The following is a 21,648-nucleotide window of genomic DNA, read 5'->3' as shown; positions in this document are numbered from 1 at the left end:
AAGTAAAGGTGTCAGGAGGGACATGTTTTTTTTGTTGTTGTTTTTGTTTTTTTCTGGAGGTGCAAGGGAAGAATTTGATTTCTAGCCTTTTCCAACTTCTAGAGGTTGCTTACATTTCTTGGCTTGGAGGCTCCTTCCATCTTCAAAGCCAGCCATGACTGGTTGAGTCTCTCAGATCGCATAACTCTGACATTGGCCTCTTCTGCCTACCTCTTCCACAGTTAGGACTCTTGTGACTACAGTGGGCCCACTGGCTAATTCCAGATCATCTCCCTATTTTAGGATCAGCTGATTAATAATCTTAATTCCATCTGCAGTCTTAATTCCTTTTCACGGTGTAACAACATTTTCAAAGGTTCTGGGAATTCAGATGTGGACATCTTTGGGAAGCCATTATTCTGCCTACCAAATATGCTGTCTTGGTTTTTGGTGAATTTTCATGAGTTTGTGACGTTGTTGTCCACTCTGATTAATTTGAGTGACAGAGGTTAGGATTAAATCATTCAATTTGTCTCATACAGCATTTAACTAAGGCTACTATTAATAGGATTTCAAGCAGCAGGATTAAGGCCACCTGTATGCTGACCTCATTTATGCCCCTCAGAGTCCTGACTCAGCCAATTTTGAATAACTAGCCAGGACAGACTAGTAGGTCTTAGTTTAGCCAGACAAGATGTAGTCTAAGGCCAGTTAATGACCTGCACAATGGAGTTTAAACAGATACACTGGCCCGTAATCCCAGCACTTTGGGAGGCCGAGGCGGGCGGATCACGAGGTCAGAAGATCGAGACCATCCTGGCTAACACGGTGAAACCCCGTCTCTACTAAAAATACAAAAAAATTAGCTGGGCGAGGTGGCGGGCGCCTATAGTCCCAGCTACTCGGGAGGCTGAGGCAGGAGAATGGTGTGAACCTGGGAGGCGGAGCTTGCAGTGAGCCGAGATTGCGCCACTGCACTCCAGCCTGGGCGACAGAGTGAGACTCCATCTCAAAAAAAAACCAAATACACTGATATTTAGTGTCATTATCAATCATTGCAGGGGGAACAGGTGGACCAGAAAAGAACCCCCACATAGATGCATTCTGTGGCCCTTTCTCCTTTATATACAAACATGTAACTCAAAGGGGTACATCAGTTCTCTTCAAGATGCATTACCAAGCTTTATTTGGATCATCTTTATACTTTAGTTTGGTTAAGTGACAGGCAGATTCACTGAATAGCTAGCTGCACTATGATTGCCATACATTTCATAACCGAAAGCCAATTGGGCATCAGGAGAAACATGAATTCATTTTAGGGATATTTAAATAAGGTTGGATTAATTTATGTGTTTGAATACATATTGGCAGTCGGGATGGGGAGAGGATGTTTAGGAGTTGCCAAAGATGGCATCAGGCACAACAAAATAGTTTAGGTGTCATGATGTTCACATTACCTTGTCTGTTTTTGTAGCTTGTGGATGAGGATGATAAACTGAGCAACAGGTCACATTACCACCTGCAGGAGCTGCTTTACTTAAATGAACCGTATGATTATTTTGCTGGGCTGTGGCACTAGATCTAGAAGGGAAGGAGCGTCAGTTGTTCCTCCCCTCTCACCTTCCAGGGTCGAAGGTCCTTTCACTTAGTGTCAGGATTATTGCTTTCACTTCATAGCCACAAATTTGGCATGCCACAATCCAGTAGCTATAATTTCATCTTTTTTTCCAGACATCCTCTAGTTTCATCTCCATCTTTCATCTTAAAGGGCAAGATGGGAATAGAAGAAGAGCTTTTGTACAAAATAGAAACCTATGATAAGCCCACCTTGGCCCTCATAGGCCACTGTGGGGGGCTCAGCGAACAATATGCTCAATCAATTGGTCATTATACTAATGACCTAGGATTATGTTAATCCAACTAGAGTATACAAGGGACTGAACTACAATTAGTTTGAACTCCCTAGGACTCCTCATAAGTGAGTTGCCACCTGGAAGGGATACCAACCAGGCTGACTGAGGATTACTGTGGATAAGTACATCGTATCTAGAAACATTCAGAGTAGAATCCTAAATTTTCAAAACAGGTCTATATAACTGTCACCCTTTTCATCCTACTCATTATCCAGGAGATGGTCAAAGGCGATAAACCCTTTTAAGGGATAGCTATATTTAGTGACCAAATTGTCCTGCTAAGGTGTGTAGACCAAAAAGAGATGAGAGATAAAGGACCAGAAATATTTCTGAATTGCTTTTTGAGGATACTGTACCAGTCTTCTGCAATCCAGATGCCTGTGGAAGGTAGAAGCATGGACTGTTGTTCATCAGTTACCTTGGCTTGCGGTCTATTGTAGGGTGATCTTTGCAATAAAGATGTAGAATTGTCCATCTGTAGGTGGTCCATAAAGCTGAAAATATGACATAGTTAAGTTTCAGGGCCACAATATCATGGCCAGAATTTGCTGATTAGACTGAAACGGTGTCACTGTAATCCAAAAAAGTCTCAACAGCTGTGAAGCATCAACAGCAGTAGACCTGAGAGGGAGACAAAAGACTGATATAGTCAATTTGCCAGGGGCAGGTGGAATCAATGCTGTTGACTTTCTCAAGTTGATTTTCTCAAGTTTCTACATATCTTGTAAGCAGAAATACTACCTAATCTTTTCAGAATGTGTATAGCAAACAGTTTTGGAAGATAGAGATACAACTTTTATTTGCAGCAGAGAGCAGGTTTGTTCACTTTTTGTTATAATAAAGACAATGTATCCTTTCTGAGATAAAGATTAGACAAGTGTAATTCCTTTTATAAAATATACTGGTTCCCTAAGATAAGTGATCCTTTTTGTGTGCAGTGTCACTTGGCCCTCTTCTCGTCACTCTGTGGAAGCTGAAGCTCAGGAAACTGGTTTCTTGTTATCTATAATGTTAGACCCTTTCTCAGTTCTTGACAATCACCATAAGAAGTGTGGATTCCTGTACCACTATACCAGGGCACCAGTTTATAGCAGGTGCTATAACTCTGGCATGCAATGGTAGCTTCTGCATCAGAAACATAGAATTCTGAATTGTGTGTCCAGTTTATGATGGTGGGTCCACAGCCATGACTGATATGATGATGGTACAGGTAGCAATAGTGGTAGTCTGGCTGGGACAGGCTTGATCAGCATCTTAATTCTAATTGATCGCATCAGAGAACAGACTTTTAATGTGGTCACCTTTAGGAATGACTCAGACTCTCTGATCAGCAGCTACAAATTTTTCCCCATAGTTCTCAGCTCTAAAGGGAGATGTATTTTTTTTTTCTTAGAGACAGAGTCTCACTTTGTTGTCTAGGCTAGAGTGCAGTGGTGTGATCATAGCTCACTGCAGCTTCTGACTCTTAGGCTCCGGTGATCCTCCAGCTTCAGCCTCCTGAAGACTGAGACTACAGGCACATGCCACCACACCCAACTCTTTTTTTTTTTTTTTAAGATATGGGGTCCTACTACATTGCCCAGGCTTGTCTTGAACTCCTGGCTTCAAATGATCTTCCCACCTTGGCCTCCCAAAGTGCTGGGATTACAGGCATGAGCCACTGCACCTGTTGGGAGGTATCTTTAATCTGCCAGTCTCTGCTTTTCTAAGTGGTAGACCAAACATCTGGGATATTATCAACAGTCCAAGATATAGTAAAAATGTGACAAGGCTCATAAAGTTGAGTTTTGGTTATTGCTACCTTGAGTTACACCCACTAGCTGAGTAAGTAAGCAGCAGCAGTCTAAGAAACATCATGAAGTTTCAGCTTAGCCAGAGTATCAGGGAAGCAGGTCCAGGCACTTAGGGGAAGTCTGTAAACTGAGGGACCAATTGAGATAGCAGCTTTACCTTGAGTGGTGTAGTTAGGGTGAATGTCTCCCCCAGAGGGGTAGCCGCCACTTGTTCATATAAAATTGAGATGCCACTAGGACTAGGCTAACTGGCTCTTGAATATACTATTTCCATTCGACTACAGAAGCCTATGAAGGCCCTTCCTAGCTTAATAGTCATCATGTCCAAGTTGATCCTACCCTCAAATGGGAATGTCAGGCCCGAGGGTCACAAGAATCCTCCATGTGTCAAGTGTTAGGAGAGCATAGCAGCATATTAGCTGCCTTATTTTTTTTTTTTTTTTCAAGTGGGTGTACAGTGGCAGTATCAGGCAGGTGGCACTATTTTACTGGAAATGGTCTTTTTGAGTGCTCTGGAAGGCACCAGAGTTTCTAGTTGAAGCTGTGGTTTTCCTTTCTCCTCTTTAGATTCTGTGTTGTTTGTTGTTGTTGTTGTTGTTGTTGTTGTTGTTGTTGGACAACCTGGGAGAAATTAGGGAGGTGGAGTGGGGGACATAGGGGTGAAAGTGCACATCTCTCTATCGCCCGTCTTCATATGGCCATCGCTGAATAGGAGAATTTCTTCTGACATTTAAAGAACACTTTTTTAAGAGCAGGAGTGAAAGTTTATTAAAAAGCTCTCTAGCAGGAGTGAAAGGAAGTAAAGTACACTTGGAAGAGGGCCAAGTGGGTGACTTGAGAGGCCAAGTGTGCAGCTTAGCCTTTTGACTTGGGGCTTTATATGTTGACATACTTCCGGGGTCTTGTGTTACTTCTCCCCTGATTCTTCCCTGGTGGCGGGCTGTCTGCCTGTGCATGCTTGAGTCCACTCGACCACCTTCTGAGATCTTATAGGGAACTTGTGGATCACCAGTTTCAGGTGTTTTCTATCTATTAGGAGACTGCCTTTCCCTGGCGCTGGCTGTGACCAGTTATTTTAGAGAGACAGTTAACAACCACCTGACCATCACTTGACAGTCACCTGACATTCCTGATATGTGTGTGTCAGGTGGGGGACGAGCCTCTCTTGCCCTGCTCATGACTGACTGACCTGTTGTAACATTTTCCCCCTCAAGAGTCCAAGACCCCAGTTATTTGGGGAAATGGATAAAGGTCAGTCTTCCATAACTGTTTCCTGCTGACAAAGGGTCAGTGGTGATGCTTCTGTGGGTCTTGGCCTCTTGCTAGCTGTCACGGCAGGAAGATGGCCCTGTGGATTGGTGAAAGTGGTATCCAGCCAGGTCCAGGAGAGACAGGGGCAGGATTTCACCAATGCCAAATATACTTCAGCAGTAGAAGCCACAAGATTACATTATTAAATTGTTCCAAGAGTCCCCCCAGTGCAAACCCTAGCTCAACACCATTTAGTTATATTCTGGTGTGTTTTCCTTTTGCAGGAACTCAAACCAAGGTTTCTTATTTGCGCATGAGTTGGTGGCCAGAGTGACAACTGGTAGGAAACTATGTCGTTCCCCAGCTAGGAGAACAGAGAGGAGGGGTACATGATAGTAGGGGGTCAAGTTTACAGAGACAGTAGGAGCAGTGGGAAGGAAACTGAATGGCAGACTTTTCTTAAAAAATCTTCTTTATTATTCTACATTTTACTTTTAATTTTCAACCTTTTGCAGCGGACTTGGTGCTTTAGTTCTGGGAACTCTTTCTTGTATACCTCCTGGGCCCTGGAACCTCTTTTGTACATGCCCTTGTACATGCTGCTGTATTTCACATCGTAGTTCTTAATGCCTTCTGACACTTGTGCACCCAGTGTCTTATTCTCCTTACCAGCCAAGATGGGTGGGGCAGGAGGAGGTTGCAATAGAAGCCAGATGCATGAGCTTGGCCCAGTCTTTATTATTATTATTTGCATTTACTTTTTTTGAGTGGCCACCTGCTGGGCACTCAACCAAATGAACTTTAATGTATTCAGTTCACCCAAATCTCCATATTGAATAGGGAAGTCCTGATTGCCAACATTATTTATTTTGGGTTTGGGGATTCCATGATTCAGTAGCCACATTCACATTGCCTTTTGTCCTTGATTGCTGGACTTGCTATCCTATTGTCAAGAAAACAACATATTCTTTTTGCTTTTAGAAGAGTGAGGAGCAATCAGGGTATCATTTGAGCAGCTTGCTTTATTTCTGTCTCTCTCTGTTTAGCCTCTAAACATTATCTTAACTCCCATTCATGAGTCCTTATTCACCCCTCATCTACTACATAGGTGAGAATGTTCACTTATGGAACCCAGAGAGCCTTTTCATTTCTTCAAACCTGATCCAGAGAACCCTTTTCCTTCCTGTTCCAGAAAACCATGTCTCTGTTAACATCTTATCCTTTGTCAAACCTGTTGGGTTTAGGGTTTGAGTTTACCTAAGAGTCTAATAATTAGTCTATTATTATTTAATGGATACTGGCAGGAGACATGAGATGTCAGGGTCAGAGTCAAATAACTGAATTATAGCACAGCAGGCAGCATAAGCAACAGCATTTTTGTGTTGGTTCCCCTTGCCTCAAGTCTCAGAGCGATGTCTACAGCCCAGATGGATGCTTTGCATGCCGTGGAGCTGCAGTGAGTTTGGGAAATCCACCACTTTGTAGCAAGCAGTAAGCTAGCCTGCTCTGTCTTCGAGGGAAACATTACCTAATTCCTCAAAGTTGCAAACTGTAAACACAACCCTGATAAATGGCCTGGGGCAAGAGCAATCAAGATGTGTTCTTGGCACACCTATCAGAATGTGGAGAAACTTGAGAGACTCATGGAGAATTCATCAAAAGGTCTTTATAGAGTTTCACTTCCTGCCTTTGCATCTTGTGTCTCAGAGTATTTTATAACCCACCATTTTTGTGAAGAGGGGGAAATACAGTGACTGAACATCTTCACGGTGCGATCACATACAGAGTCCAGAAATTCTCTGAAAATAAGGAAAGTTTCTAGATTCGCTACATGCGTAATTCAAGGAAATAAAAATGTGGGGTTACATTCTGTGTCTGAAAGTTTCCAAGCTAAAAGACACCACTACGAACATAAGTTTATAGAATAACATAGCTTTGGCTCTTCTGTGATGAATTATTTGGCTCAGTGATAACAATTTACACATGACTTTAAGGACATTAATCTTCAAATATACTTCCACTGATTATTTGGAACATCTTTCTGGAAAAGACAGTCTCTAAAATGGAGAATTTTTGGTAAAAATGCCACAGAATATAATCTTACGTTTCCATTTTACTAAATTATTAATCTATTAAAGGTAAAACAAAAATATGCTCATTATTTGAAATTTTATAATTCTGTATAATGTTAAAAATAACTTCAAGAAAGGATATATGATTCTAACACGTATCACCTGTACATATTATGCTTAAGGTAATTATAATGCAACATTTTATCTTGAGTCTAGTTGTAACTGATCAATATTTTTTCAAACTGAAAGTCCGGCTCCATTAGTGGTTTATAAATTAATTTAGTGGATTTTAACCAACATATTTAAAAATGTAATGGAATAAATAGAACAGAACAGAAAGCAAAACCAAAAAGAAAAGAAAAGAACAGAAAAAAACAGAAAATACATGCCATTATGGATGAATATTCTGTGAAACTTTTATTTATGTGTATTTGAGTTCTCAGTGCTAATTACATTTTTTTTTCTGCTATGGAATATGGTCACATTAGTTTGAAAGATTATCATAAGTAGTGAAACAGCATTATATTTTATATAATATAATTCATATTGTTATATTATATATATATAATATATAAAACTGTTTTCTTTCTGTTGACAGATGTAACTGTAAAAAGCTGTGTTTGGTAAAATTTCTGGTCATTTTGCTCTGCCCTAGCTGTCTTTTACTAAGTAAGCTGTCATAGATGCACCTTTGCTCTTTGCTTCCTTCAGACAGCATGGGTAGTGTATGGACTATAGACCTGCAATGCTACGAATCACCTGAACAATCTCCACTGAGCAATTTTCACATAGTTCAATCGGATGAAAAAGCCTATGATACTGCATTAATATAAAGATATGGTCTTGTATGAAATAACTGTGATCTTTTGACTAAAGAAAAGTTTGAGGCTAAGAAAGTTTAAGGCTATCTTATTCATCTTTGTGTTCCTATACCTAGCCTCATGTTAGTATGTAGTAGGTACCTAATAAGCACTTGCTGAATAAATGAGTAAACAGGTGACCACTTTATAAACTTGCAAAGAAGCTATATTGGCAATTGATGAGGTATGTCTCTCAAATCAGGAGAATGATTTTATTTGTAATGTGTTGTCTGTCTTATTATCAACAGCTGTGTGTTTTGTGAGGCATAGTTAATAGTTTTAACTATGTGAAACATAATTAATAGTTTCACTAAAACTATTAATAAAATGGATAAAATAATGCTGCTTTTTGTGTCCTGTGTGCAATGATTATATAAATGGCTGTTTATTTAACATTTCTCATGCATTGCTGTTTACTTCTGAAAGAAAAAACAAAGTGGTTCTAAAATGTTAAGCACCACCTTTAAACATTCTAACATTTGCCAGAAAAATCTGATAGTATTTTTGTCAGCCAAGTGCATATACTTTGCCTCCCTAACACTAACCAATGTCAATCCAGGTTCCATCACTGTCTTTGTGGTGGCTTTTTCCAAAACTCTGTGAGGGTTAAATGTTTACATTTCCTCTCTGGGAATTTTATAGGAAGTTTCCTGGGAATTTAATAGGGAATGGAAGGAAACTAATATTCATTAAACAAGAAAATGATTTAGGCATTGTATTGGGCACATTTTCTCATTTATCTAATGTTCAAAGTACCCATATTATAGAAGAGGAGTCTGAGGAGCATAAAGTTTAAATCCTGCCAAAGCCCATACAGCTAGTAAGTGGTTCAGTTAATATTTAAATTTAGACTTATCTGGTTCCTCGGTTTCTATTCCATTAGACCTCTGTTATTCAATCATTTTTAATTAATAAAACCATGTTATGAATGTAAATGTCGACCATACTGTTGCATGAAATATTATATTTTGGGCTACAGTGTTCTGGTCATCCGCACCAGCTTTTAAATTTTTTTAGTTTTATTTTCTGTCCCTTGTATTATAAAAAAGAAAATCACCATACATGCACACACACACACGCACACACAGACACACATGTACACACACACAACATAAATACAGTCAATTCTTGTTACTTGCTGTAATTATGTTCTATGAAGTCACCACAAGCACTGAGTTAGTGAACACTGAAGCATTGCTTCTCAGAGGAATACAGGGAGGGCTAGGTTCCTTGTAAGACTCTGGTCAGAACATTTCCATCAGTTGATCAATATATAACCTTGTTTTATGTGTATTTCTGTTTTAAAAACACTGTATTTAATATATATTGTTGCTTCATTATAGCCAATGTCACTATAGCTCATGCCTGAGAAAAACTTATTTAACTAACACACATCTTTTCCCCATAGGGCATATCACAACCTTTTTACACTGAGGAACACTAGTCAGCACTTCAGTACTACATTTGGGACCTATTTTAAACAGTGAAATCAGCAACAAAAAGGACAGATATGGCACTAAATAGACTGTGAAAGAGACGTTTGTTTACAGTGTTGAGAACTGGAACAGGAAGGCAGAGTATCACCTTGTCTAACTTGAGCTGGGCATGTGTGTGTCAGGCAACTCAAATTTTTTACTGTTTTGTACATGTCTGTGAATGGCCACAAAAGTGCTGTATTGCTTTTTCAGTTACAAGTACATTTTAGCACATAGGTGAATTCGCAAATACGGAATCAGCAAGAAAACGGATCAACTGTGCATACATGTATAATTATCTAAAGTGTTTTATCAAAATGTGCATTACTCTTATTCTCCAACATCATGTTCTCGACCAGTTCATTCATTCAGCATATATGCTGAGCATATACAGTGTGAAAGGCACTGTTGTCGGCACTACAGATTTAACAGTCAACAAAACAGGTATAGTCCCTACTTTTCATTGATGATACAGTATATTTGTGTAAAAGTGAATAATATGCTAAGTGATGATATGCACCATAAAGAAAAACAAAGCAAGAGAAAAATACACACTGACGTTGATGGAACTTTTTTACGTAAGGTGGTTGAGGAAGACCTAACTCGTATGGTGGCTTTATAGTAGGGACCTGAAGGAAACAAAGGAGCAAGCCCTGTAGATATGAGAGAAGAGTATTCTCAAGAGAGGAAACTGCAAATGAAAAAGCCTAGGAGAGTTGCATGTTTAAAGCACTGCTCAGAGAGGGCCAGGATTTTAGGAGATGAGGTCAGAAAGTTAGAAAGTATTATAGAGTCTTTAGGACATAAGCCCATGATACCCAAAATCTCTTTTATAAAAAATTTTCTAGTATTTTTTTAATATTCTTTCTCCTCTAAAGAAATGAATTGCTTTGTGAATGATATAAACAAGATTTTGTTATTAACAAGTGATTGAGGTACTTGATCCTACTTCAAGGCACCTTCTGGGTCCATAGGAAAACTTATCCAGAATCGCCTGCTCCAGTCTAAGTCTCAATATTAGGACAAGGACTTAGAGTGTCTGCTTAAAGTCTGGTTTAACTTTTCTTGGGGAAGTGAAAGTAGAATTTTCAGCTATTTGTTTCTGATTACTTCTAAATAAAATTTTAGTTGTTTTGTTATTCCCTCCACCCACGTTCCCTGGTCCTCCATCTTTCCCAGGAATTCTGGGTACCTAGTGAGATTTCTGTTATTTTCCCAGTTCTTGCAGTTGTCCCAGTGTATCACCTGTTGAGAGACAGTCATTAGAGCTATAATGCACCTTATCTTGGTATAACAGTGGATATGTTTGAATGTAAACAATAGATCAAAACCAATAACATAGAGATACTTTATTTTGGTGAGTGGATTTGAGAGAGTAGGGATGGTAAGTGACACAGTGGAAATGTAAAATTAAAAGATAATATTTAAACTGTGCAGTGCTTTGCACATAATAAATGTTTAGTTAATGTCTTATGGTCAGCTAGTGAATGGAAGCTCCACTAAAATATAAACACAATTTAGTTGCTTCGTACTATCTCCACATCTGCCGCCTTAATGCAAGCCACCATCACCTCCTGCCTAGAATTTTGCCATAGCTTCTAGTTAGTCTGAGTCTACAATTGATCCCCTGCTGTCTGTTTTTGTTCAGCACAGCAATTAAGGAGATTCTTTTAAAATGCAGATCATGTCATATCATCATTTAAAACCCTTCATCCCCTGCCTCCCTTTGCTTCAGGATCTACTGCCATTTCCTAAAAATAAAATAAAAAATCCTTAAGATGATCTACAAGACAGTTTACAGTCTAATTTCAGATCTTATTATCCTTCCTCTCCTTCATTCTGGTCTTGCCACAGTAGCCTTCTTGCTGTTTGTTAAACACACTAAACACATTAAGTATGCTCTCACCTCAGGGCCTTTGCAGCAGCTGTTCCCTCTGACTGGGCTGCTCTTCCTCCATTTATCTGCATGGCTAACTCCCATCAGTTCCTTGAAGTTTTTGCTTGTCACTTTCTCCATAAGGGCAGCCCTGACAATCCTAATTAAATTTGCATTTCTGGAGCCACATCAAGTAATCACTCTCATCCTAATCTAATTTTTCACATTTTTTCTCATTTCTGATTCGAAAAAATTTCTAATTTTTTTCATTTTCCAATTTACTGTTCTAATTTTAATAATTTTCTTAACTCACTGAAATGTGGGCTGTTTAGGGAGTGATGAGGAGGCTTTAGTTAGGGTTTTGTTTTTGTTTTATTTTCTCCTCTGGAAATGCTTCTCCTGGATCTAGACCCATTTAAATCCTACCTCTTCTTCAAGTTCCAATTTAGATATTCAGATGAAGAATTTCTGGTGCTTCTTCACTACAGTATGTCTTCTACTTAGCATGATGACTCTCTTTGTATTACAGTATTTTTCCGTTTTCACAGAAAACATATTTGAGCCTGGGCAATTTACAAAAGAAAGAGGTTTATTGGACTTACAGTTCCACATGGCTGGGGCGACCTCACAATCATGGCAGAAGGCAAGGAGGAGCAAGTCCCAGTGTATGAGGATGGCAGCAGGCAAAGAGAGAGGGTGTGCAGAACCATCAGCTCTGTTGAGACCCATCCACTATCACAAGAATAACATGGGAAAGACCCGCCCCCATGAATCAGTCACCTCCCACTGGTTTCCTCCCACAACACATGGGAATTATGGGAGCTACAAGATGAGATTTGGGTGGGGACACAGAGCCAAACCATATGAACTACCAAAATATGTGGTCATTTCAATAGGAAAATCAACAAAGAAAAATATGGACACTTGTTATTTTGGTTACTGGCAGCTAGTTTATTTGGATTTATAATTGGGTATTGTCATATAGATGGTTCCAATTTGTACATTTTGAATTCTGTTTTTATAATTATTTATTTGCTGACTTACTACATTGCAGAGTCTAAAAGTGCAATCTTTAATATTCAGGTCCCTAGAAAATCTAGTCATTGTTTCCATCACTGATGCAGATTTCAGATTTGGAGTCATACTGGAATTCTAGATAAAGCATCCTGTTTCTTCCTGTTCAGTAGAAGAATGAGGTGGGATCATTCCCATATATTCTCATAATATATGCTTTTTAAAGCCACCGTTTCCCAGCACTCTGCTTCCTTTATTTTCAGTCAGGTCACCTCTGATTTGTTGGTTGTATACTGCTTGCACTGGACTACCCATCACTTCCTGAATACATCATGCCAGTCCATGAATATGTATTTATTTTTGATACCCAGGAGAACTGGCCACTTGCCTCAGTTTTCTCTTTATCACTTCAACTTTCAAAACCCTGCTTTAAAAAGTCAACTCTTCTTTGAAGTCTTCCAGGTGTAATTCAGCCCTACCACCTCTATGTTCTTATGGCATTTTGTATATTATACTTCTACTATAGAACTACTCATTGTTCAAGTTACTTAATTTTGTGTTTGTTTGTTTTTTATATTTCCCTGCTCCCATGTCACTATATTGTAACTTCCTTGTTTATTTTTGTATTCTGGCAGCACATTCAATACTGAGTCACAGGGATCTAAAACATTCTAGTTATTCAGTCACTCCGTCCTGTGTGGCAGGTAGCACTTATGTATCCTCAGAATAGTTGAGGAGTCATTCTCAGAGTCTCTCATGAGTGCTCAACTTAACTGTTCCACAAGTCTGCATAACTGCATGTTGCATCTTCCAGTCTCTGTTCTTAAGTTACCTTGAGCAATCTTGTGAGACTTACACAAAATATATGGCCCCTCCCTGCAGAGGCACAGCCTTCTCAACTCCACCCTAAGAAAAGAGAACATTTCTAGCTCCTGGCAAACTTGAAGCCTACCAAAGACAAAAGACCTGTGGAAGAAAGGAGGAAGGGCAAGCCCTGTCTTCATCAATAAGTTAAAGATTTCCATATCCTAGAGGTTCCTGTGCTCCTAAGGCAACATTTACTTTATTAAATATAAAATTAAAAATTCTATGGGAAATAATTTGCTTTGCATTATTTCACTGTTGTTTGAGCTTTTCCAGACAAGGAAAGACGTTTTGTTCTCTATTTGTATGACAAAAGGGATATACTGGCAGCCTCCCTCCCCTTCCCCCAGGAGAAGTTTTAGGAGAGTAGGTGACAAGGAGCCTTGCTATTCTGCAACCATGAATATCTAGTAACATTTATTTATTTATTTATTTATTTATTTATGAGACTGAGTCTCGCTCTGTCGCCCAGGCTGGAGTGCAGTGGCGCGATCTCGGCTCACTGCAAGCTCCGCCTCCCAGGTTCACACCATTCTCCTGCCTCAGCCTCCCGAGTAGCTGGGACTACAGGCGCTCACCACCACGCCCAGCTAATTTTTTTGTATTTTTAGTAGAGACGGGGTTTCACCATGTTAGCCAGGATGGTCTTTTTCTCCTGACCTCGTGATCCGCCTGCCTCGGCCTCCCAAAGTGCTGGGATTACAGGTGTGAGCCACCTGGCCTGGCCTCTAGTAACTTTTAAATAAAGTTGCCTCGTTAAAAATAGTTCTCATTCTACTTTACCAGTAAATCTACTACAAACAATTGTTTAGAGCAGCATCTTATAATCCCAGGGCATTACTGTCTACTTCCTTTTGCAGCAAACGTGTGTATGAGGCACAGTGGATAATACAGGAATATATAATTTTATGCATTTTATAATTTTAATTCAGGATGTTTTGCAAGCTGGTAGGGTCTCCATGACATGTACTTGAAACAGAATCAAATTTATTGAGCTTCCATTCCAGGTACATTTTTGGTTTACATTATTTCATTTTAAATTTCCAAAAACATTTTCAAAATAAATACTTTTATTTACACTTTGTATATGAGAAAGCTTAGACTAAGAATTTGTCCACAGCTATTAAATAGAGAAAGCCAAACTTAATTTGTAGACCTTCTTATCTCCAAAGCTCATGCAATTTTTCTGTGCTGTGTTGATTTTATTTTTAGCCAAAAATAAATGCCATGAGAATTTCAGAGAATTACTTTTTTTTTTTTTTTTTTGAGATAAGCTCTGGCTCTGTCACCCAGGCTGGAGTGCAGTGGGTGCCGTCATAGCTCCCTATAGCCTAGACCTCCTGGGCTCAAGCAGTCCCCTGCCTTAGCCTCCTGAGTAACTGGAATTACAGGTACATGTCACGATGCCCAGCTAATATTTTATTTTTTGTAGTGATAGAATCTCACTATATTGCCCAGGCTGGTGTCACACTCCTAGACTCAAGCAGTCCTTCTGCCTTGGCCTCCCCAGGTGCTGGGATTACAGGCATGAGCCACCGTGCCCTGCCAGATAATTGATAATACGAAAGCTCATTTTAAAAATTTAACATTTAAGCTGGGTGTGGTGGCTCATGCTTGCAATCCCTGCACTTTGGGAGGCCATGGCAAGAGGACTGCTTGAGGCCAGCCTGAGCAACATAGTGAGGCTTTATCTCTACAAAACATTAAAATAAATAAAATAAATATTTACATTTAATTTTCCCCTGCTATATACAGAAGCACAGCATTAAAGCACATATAGTCTCATTGAATCCTAGCAGTTACTATAGTAGACTTTTTTTTTCAATTTTGCAGACAAGGAAGCTGGGACAAAGAGAGTTTAAGTAAAATCTACACATTTTAACTGGTGAAGCATGTATTTGGAACCAGATTTTTCTAAGGCTAGAGTCCACATTCTAAAAAAAATGTAGTACTTTATCTCATACAAACCTAGTATTCGCATTTGTTAGTGTCAAATGTAGTGTTTACTGTAAATTAAGTTGTGTTGTGACATTTTGTATACCAAATTGATTTTGTGTTTATATACACTTATTTTGTTGTTTGATGTTTATGTGTGTTTGTGTGTGAGTGAGATTTAGGTTTTGTATGGCTGCTCCTCATTTGATTTTATATTTAAGCAGAATTAATTTTATTGTCATCAATGTCACAGAGAACTTGTGTGTATTGAAAGGCATTAGTTCTTTGGCAGATTTATATCTATCTCAATATTCTTAGTTTGTTCCATATTTTATAATCAAATTTACTTCTACATACATTAGTTTACATAGGGTATTTATTTGTATACATGAAGTCGTGTCTATGTGATTTTTTTGACATGTTTTCTACCATCTATGGGCATACGCCCCAGTGAATATAAACACATCAGAGCCTCTCTTTATACAATGACAATCCATTATTTATTTTAATTTTACAACAAATATTTTCAAAATGGGATAGTTCCTATTACCAGAGGTTAAACTGTAATTTGAGTTTATCTGCCTCAGACTAAAATCAGCACAGCAGTACATTGCCTTTGTCATACTATTAAACATTGTGAAATTGTCTTTCTCATTGGCTTTATGCAGAGAGAAATCCATTTGCTGTACAAGTACAGAAAAATGAATTCCATATCTATTATTTTAAATATAAGAGAGAAAGGATGCATATTAGATTTATGTATGACACATATATATCCAAAAAGAGTGAGGTGCTGAAAAGACTTCTCATGAGGAAAAGGTAATCATTCTAAATCAGAGTTACAATGATTTATCCCCCCAAAAATACGATATTGATAAAGGAGATACCTTCCAATTTGTCATTTGATTTAGTTACTCATTTTTAAAAGAAATAATTGTTTTCCTATAGATTAGCCATTTGAAAAGAATTGCATTGAAGTATTCTTGTAAGTTGGCTTTATTTAAACAATATGAAATACCGTCAGAGTACTTACAGTTTTCCTCCCAGGAACAAGTACAGTCTAAAAATACTTATACTGTTGTTATTTTTAGATTTTGTCTTTAGCATTTTATTGTCTCAAATGGCTTCAGAGCTATTACAACTAAAATGTAGAGACCAAAGTTGTATCACTTTTCTAGATTCAAACTGGAAGTTCTATGTTAGAGGTGGAGTTATTCTTCAGGATGAGGAACTCTTACTCTTTTTATTTAAAAAATTCTGTCAATCCATATGCCTATCAATATTTTGGAACTAAGATTCTTTCTGTGTCACCATATGTTTGACTTTTAAAGCAAGAGATTGTGATTCTGGCCTCATCACAGTCTTTACACACAGAATCTGTTGTTGGAATTTTCTGTCACTAGGACCTTCTTTGCTTTAAATTCAGCATCCTAAATCCTCCTATTCTCCCAGTACAATGTCTTGCTTTTATTTTTTAAAAATATTTCTTTCAAATGTGTTTCTTTTGTTCACTTCTTTGACCATATCCCAGTCATTTTTATGTGCAGATACCATGTTATTAGCTAAAAATAAATGCCATAAGAATTTTAGATAACTACTCTGTAGAAAATCTCATTTTTAAAAACTTAGGTTTAACTTTCCTCTGCTATATACTGACACAATTCCCTTTGAGCTAGCCTATATTTATTTATTTGGTCTTGTTGCACATTTGAAACTTTCTTACTTTTACTTCTTCAAGGAAATTTCTGTTTACATTTTGTCAGGATTCCCTCTTGTATACTTTTTGCTAGATTATTGCTTGCTGATATTGAGGTTTTTTTCTCTTTAATCTCAGATATAGTTTTCCATTCCTTCCCTTTTCTCTAGTTGCATATGACATGTGCCTGTCTTCAACATACTACCTATTCCCAATAATTATTCACAATAATTGGTGACTGTTATCTATGAATGGGATTTAATAACCAATCTCACTTCAGAAATGGTATTATGTATTCATCATTTTACCTTTACCCTCTAGCAACATATTTATTTAGGAACCTTTTAATATTTATGACATTTTAAAAAATCAGCCCTTTGCTATTTATCAGTGTTAGTAATTATTTTGACATAAGTTACAAAATTCATGAGCAAGAAAGGATTTATATGTTTTATTTTCTTTTAAAAAAATCCAGTTCCTTTGGGAGATAAATGTTCTTTTGAATTTTTGTGGGCACATAGTAGGTGTATGTATTAATATTTACGGGGTACGTGAGATGTTTTGATACAGGCATGCAATGAAAAATAATCATATCATGGAGCATGAGGTGTTCATCTCCTCAAGCATTTATCCTTTATGTTACAAGTAGATCTATGTTCTTACATTAAGTTTTTAGGTATTCAGTACTATTTTACAGGTAAATTTAATTCTTTAAAAAGTGTATTATTGGTGCAAATAATAGTCTGTGAAGATTTTCAAATTAATATGATGTTGTTTTACATAATATAGGAGGATCAAAACACTGGACAATGGGGAAGTTAGATGTCTCTGATTGTTTTTGCTTCTGAACCAAATACCAGACTATCCAGAATGTAAGTTTATACGACTAATAATATTCGAAATTCCATATAGTCTTCCATTTTTCTTCCCCATGTTAGTCTCTGGTATCCTTTCTTTCAAATAAGATTAAACCTTTTTTCTCTAAAAAATGTACAAAATATAAGCAAAAATGACGTATTTTATCCTGGATCACATGGTAAATTTTAGAACATAGTAGGAGATATAAAGTTAAAATACAAATAATCATGACTGATAATTTTTTTAAATCCTTGGATTTTGGAAAATCTAATTTTCTCCGAATATATATCTTTAAACATTAAATTTATCTGTTATATATTTAAGAGTTATAGGATTTTGTATATTCCATCATTTCAGAAAGATTTTAGTCAATTTATAGCCATGATAATAAACAATGGATCTAATCAAAGTTAGGAGAAATATATGGAGGAAAATAATAAAGCTAGGGTAGGAATAGATCACAGAAATATTTTCTGCATAGACCTGTTCAATTGCTGAGATGGACTTCCATCTATCTTTGATCTACTTAGCAGCTAAATTAAAGAGGCAGCATATTCAGTTATAAGATGAATGCTATGTATAAAAAAAATTAAGCAGCTGCTAGATGGAATCGTAGTTTTTCCAGAGGCTTAGACCTACAATAATTTTGTCTAGTTCTTATGAAGACACACTGTGTAATATAGTGTATAAGCAGTAACCCTATAATAGATACAACAAAGCTATTTCTTACGATAATAGTGTGTGCCAAGTAGGTAACTCCAGTGTGAAGTTCAGTAAAATCAATCATAAGAGGTGCTAACACATTGCATTTGTCGTTAGAATTAGTTCATTCCTGGTCTGATCAGATTGAGATGTAAAATGCAGACTATCTGGCCTGAGTAACAGATGCTCTGTATGTCATTTAGGCAATCCTCCATAAATATTATTTCTTTCAACTAGAATTTTGATAAGGATTAGATAGCAAAGAGTACAAAGTTTGTACTCTTCAGCAAGAACATAAGGTTCAGAAATCTTACCTGGCTTAGCTGGATTATCTAAGGAGAATATAAAGTTGAAGTGTCTATAAATTAAGGAGCCTAAACCTTGTCTGAATAAATGGCCCCCAATTTCACCTACTCATGGTAATGGGTGTAGAAAAAGTGAATGGGAAGAGCGAAAATCATTTGCAAAAACATTTCAGAATTCATTCCAAAGTAGATGATTAGGAATGTAAAGCCCTGAAGTTTATCTGTAGGATATGATCTGTGGCTCCTAATAATATGCCTGGTACTTGTTTGGGGACACAGGAACTCTGCTTTCATTGCAATGGCGTAAACCAAACATTTATTCTCTAATATCTTTTGGTAAATAATAAATCCAAAGTAAAAATTAGTATATTGAAATGCATTATTCTGTACCGTATTTACCAGATATAGATAGACTATACATTTTTCTCTGAGAGTGGCTGTGATAATAATTTCACTCAAGAAAATATTCAAAGTAATGGGTTTTAATTACCTACCATAGCCACAGGTAAAAATTGAGGAAATATTCAAATAAAGTTTACTTTTAAGAAATTTAACTTCCTACTGAATAGAATGCATATCTTTAATGAATAAAAATATTTTAGAGATAATATAGTCAGCACTTTTTATTAACCTGTATTGGACGTCCTTCAAATGACCTACATTTATTTTCTTTCTCAAGGACTTTACATGAGATAGATTATTCTCTCCTGCACCTCACACCTGCTTTGTTAATGACGTTTCATCCTTTGGCTCAGAGCACAGAAATTCACTTCCTCTAGGAAGTCTTCTGAATTGCAGACCTGATTAAGTCCACCTGATATTTGATCTCGTTGCATCTTGTACTTTCCCTTCGCATCAGTGATCACAGTTTGCAATTATATATTTGTGTGATTACTGATTTTTGTTTTCATACACTGAGGAACTGACTGTGTACTTTCTTCTTCTGTTAGCCAGGTACTTAGCAGTAGGTGGAACACATTTATTCAGATCTTTGTTGAATGAATACATGAATGAATGAATGAATGAATGAATGAATGAAGGAGCGAACGAACAAATGGAGTAGCATTAAAATTCTTACTTAGTCTATGAAACTGGGATTTAATTTATTAAATTTAATCATCATTTAATAAATGTTTTGCCTCTTGAAGTTATTACACCAGAAAAGCTCTATTAAATATTTCCTGATACTATGTAGGTCATACTACATTTTTTCACAGTTATTTTACTTTGTGTTTTCTTTTTTTTTTTTTTTCGAGATGGAGTCTGGCTCTGTTGCCCAGGCTGGAGTACAGTGGTATGATTTGGCTCACCACAACCTCTGCCTCCTGGGTTTAAGCGATTCTCCTGCCTCAGCCTCCTGAGTAGCTGGGACTAGAGGCAGGCACCACCATGCCCAGCTAATTTTTGTATGTTTAGTAGAGACGGGGTTTGACTAAGTTGGCCAGGCTGGTCTCAAACTCCTGCCCTCATGATCTGCCTGCCTCAGCATTCCAAAGTGTTGGGATTACAGGTGTGAGCCACTGCACCCAGCCTCTTTTGTTTTGTCTTGTCTTGTCTTGTCTTGCTTTGCTTTGCTTTTCTCTTTTCTTTTCTCTTCTTTTCTTTTCTTTTTTCTTTTCATGATACTATGCCATTTTTCACTGTTTTATTTATTTATTTTTCTTTTCTATTTTATTTTTGATAGAGCCTCACTCTGTCACCCAGCTTGGAATCCAGTGGCACTATCATGACTCACTGCAGCCTCAACTTTCTGGATTCCAGCAATCCCCCCACCTCAGCCTCCCTAGTAGCTGGGACTACAGGTGCATACCACCATATTTGGCTAATTTTTTTTTTTTTTTGGAGATGGAGTTTTGCCATGTTTCCCAGGCTAGCCTGAACTCTTGGGCTCAAATGATCCTCCTATCCTGGCCTCCCAAAGTGCCGACATTACAGGTGTGAGCCACTGCTCTCAGCCCTTTATTTTCTTTTCATAATATTCTGACTTAGATGGACATGCAGTAACAATAATAATCCGTATAGTGGATATTAAAATTTAAGACACTTCAACTAATTAGAATAAAGCTATGGGCTCAGAAGTAAGCAAGCAAACAAAAAATATAAAGAGCCTCTGATTCATGTCTTACATTCTATTACTTGTATAGTGAAATACATGCCCTTTACCTGTTATTGCTCCTTGTTTACCTGACTTCCCAGGCCACTGCCCATTTAAGTCCACATTTTTGATGGGGTAGCAAAAGGAATAGCCTCATATAGATGAAAACAGCATTTTAGAATCCCTTGAAATAATGCACATACTAACCATGATATATTTCTCTGCGTTTGTTCAGTGAATGTGGAATCACTCTTAGTACATTATGCTGATGACCATGAAATAGAAGGAAGAGACCAAGTTATCTTTTTTTGTGTACACCTTGAGATGGGGAAGCAACTATAGAGCAGTGAACTATTTTGAAATCATAGACTTCAATTTGATTTAAAAATCCTACTGAACAAAGACGTTTATTTTTGGTCTACTTAAAAAATGGATCGAGTATTGATTGAATGGTGTTTGCCTTTAGTTATTTTGAAAAATAAATAATGTGTAGCACTTAATTCCCTATGATGATGAATAAATGAAAGCATTATTATGGTTAGGTCAAAAAATTGTGTTATCTGGCCGGGCGCAGTGTTATCTGGCCGGGCGCAGTGGCTCATGCCTGTAATCGCAGCACTTTTAGAGGCCAAGGCAGGCGGATCACCCGAGGTCAGGAGTTCAAGACCAGCCTGGCCAACATGGTGAAACCTCCTCTCTACTAAAAATAGAAAAAAATTAGCTGAGCATAGTGGCGGGCGCCTATAATTCCAACTACTCAGGAGGCTGAGACAAGAGAATCTCTTGAACCCGGGAGGCAGAGGTTGTAGTGAGCCAAGATCGTACCATTGCACTCTAGCCTGGGCGACAAGAGTGAAACTCCGTCTCAAAAAAAAATTTTGTTATCTGTGAAAACATTTGATGAGCATGATGAGCATAGGCTTTTACCTTAATATGAACATATAATAGTGATACCATGCC

The 21,648-nt window shown here is 37.6% G+C and overlaps 1 protein-coding gene across 1 annotated transcript in view; it reads left to right on the top strand.

The window, feature by feature from the left end:
* FOXP2 (forkhead box P2) overlaps nt 1–21,648 on the top strand; it is a 596,683-nt gene that overhangs the window by 221,958 nt on the left and 353,077 nt on the right. The window contains exon 4 of the mRNA XM_031664851.1: nt 17,518–17,600. The gene's annotated coding sequence lies outside the window, so the exon portion shown is untranslated. The remainder of the gene's footprint in view (nt 1–17,517; nt 17,601–21,648) is intronic.

This window comes from Papio anubis, chromosome 4 (assembly GCF_008728515.1).
Source record: "Papio anubis isolate 15944 chromosome 4, Panubis1.0, whole genome shotgun sequence".
NCBI lineage: Eukaryota > Metazoa > Chordata > Mammalia > Primates > Cercopithecidae > Papio > Papio anubis.
Note: the sequence above shows the minus strand (reverse complement) of the source record. Positions and strands in the feature narration are given on the sequence as shown.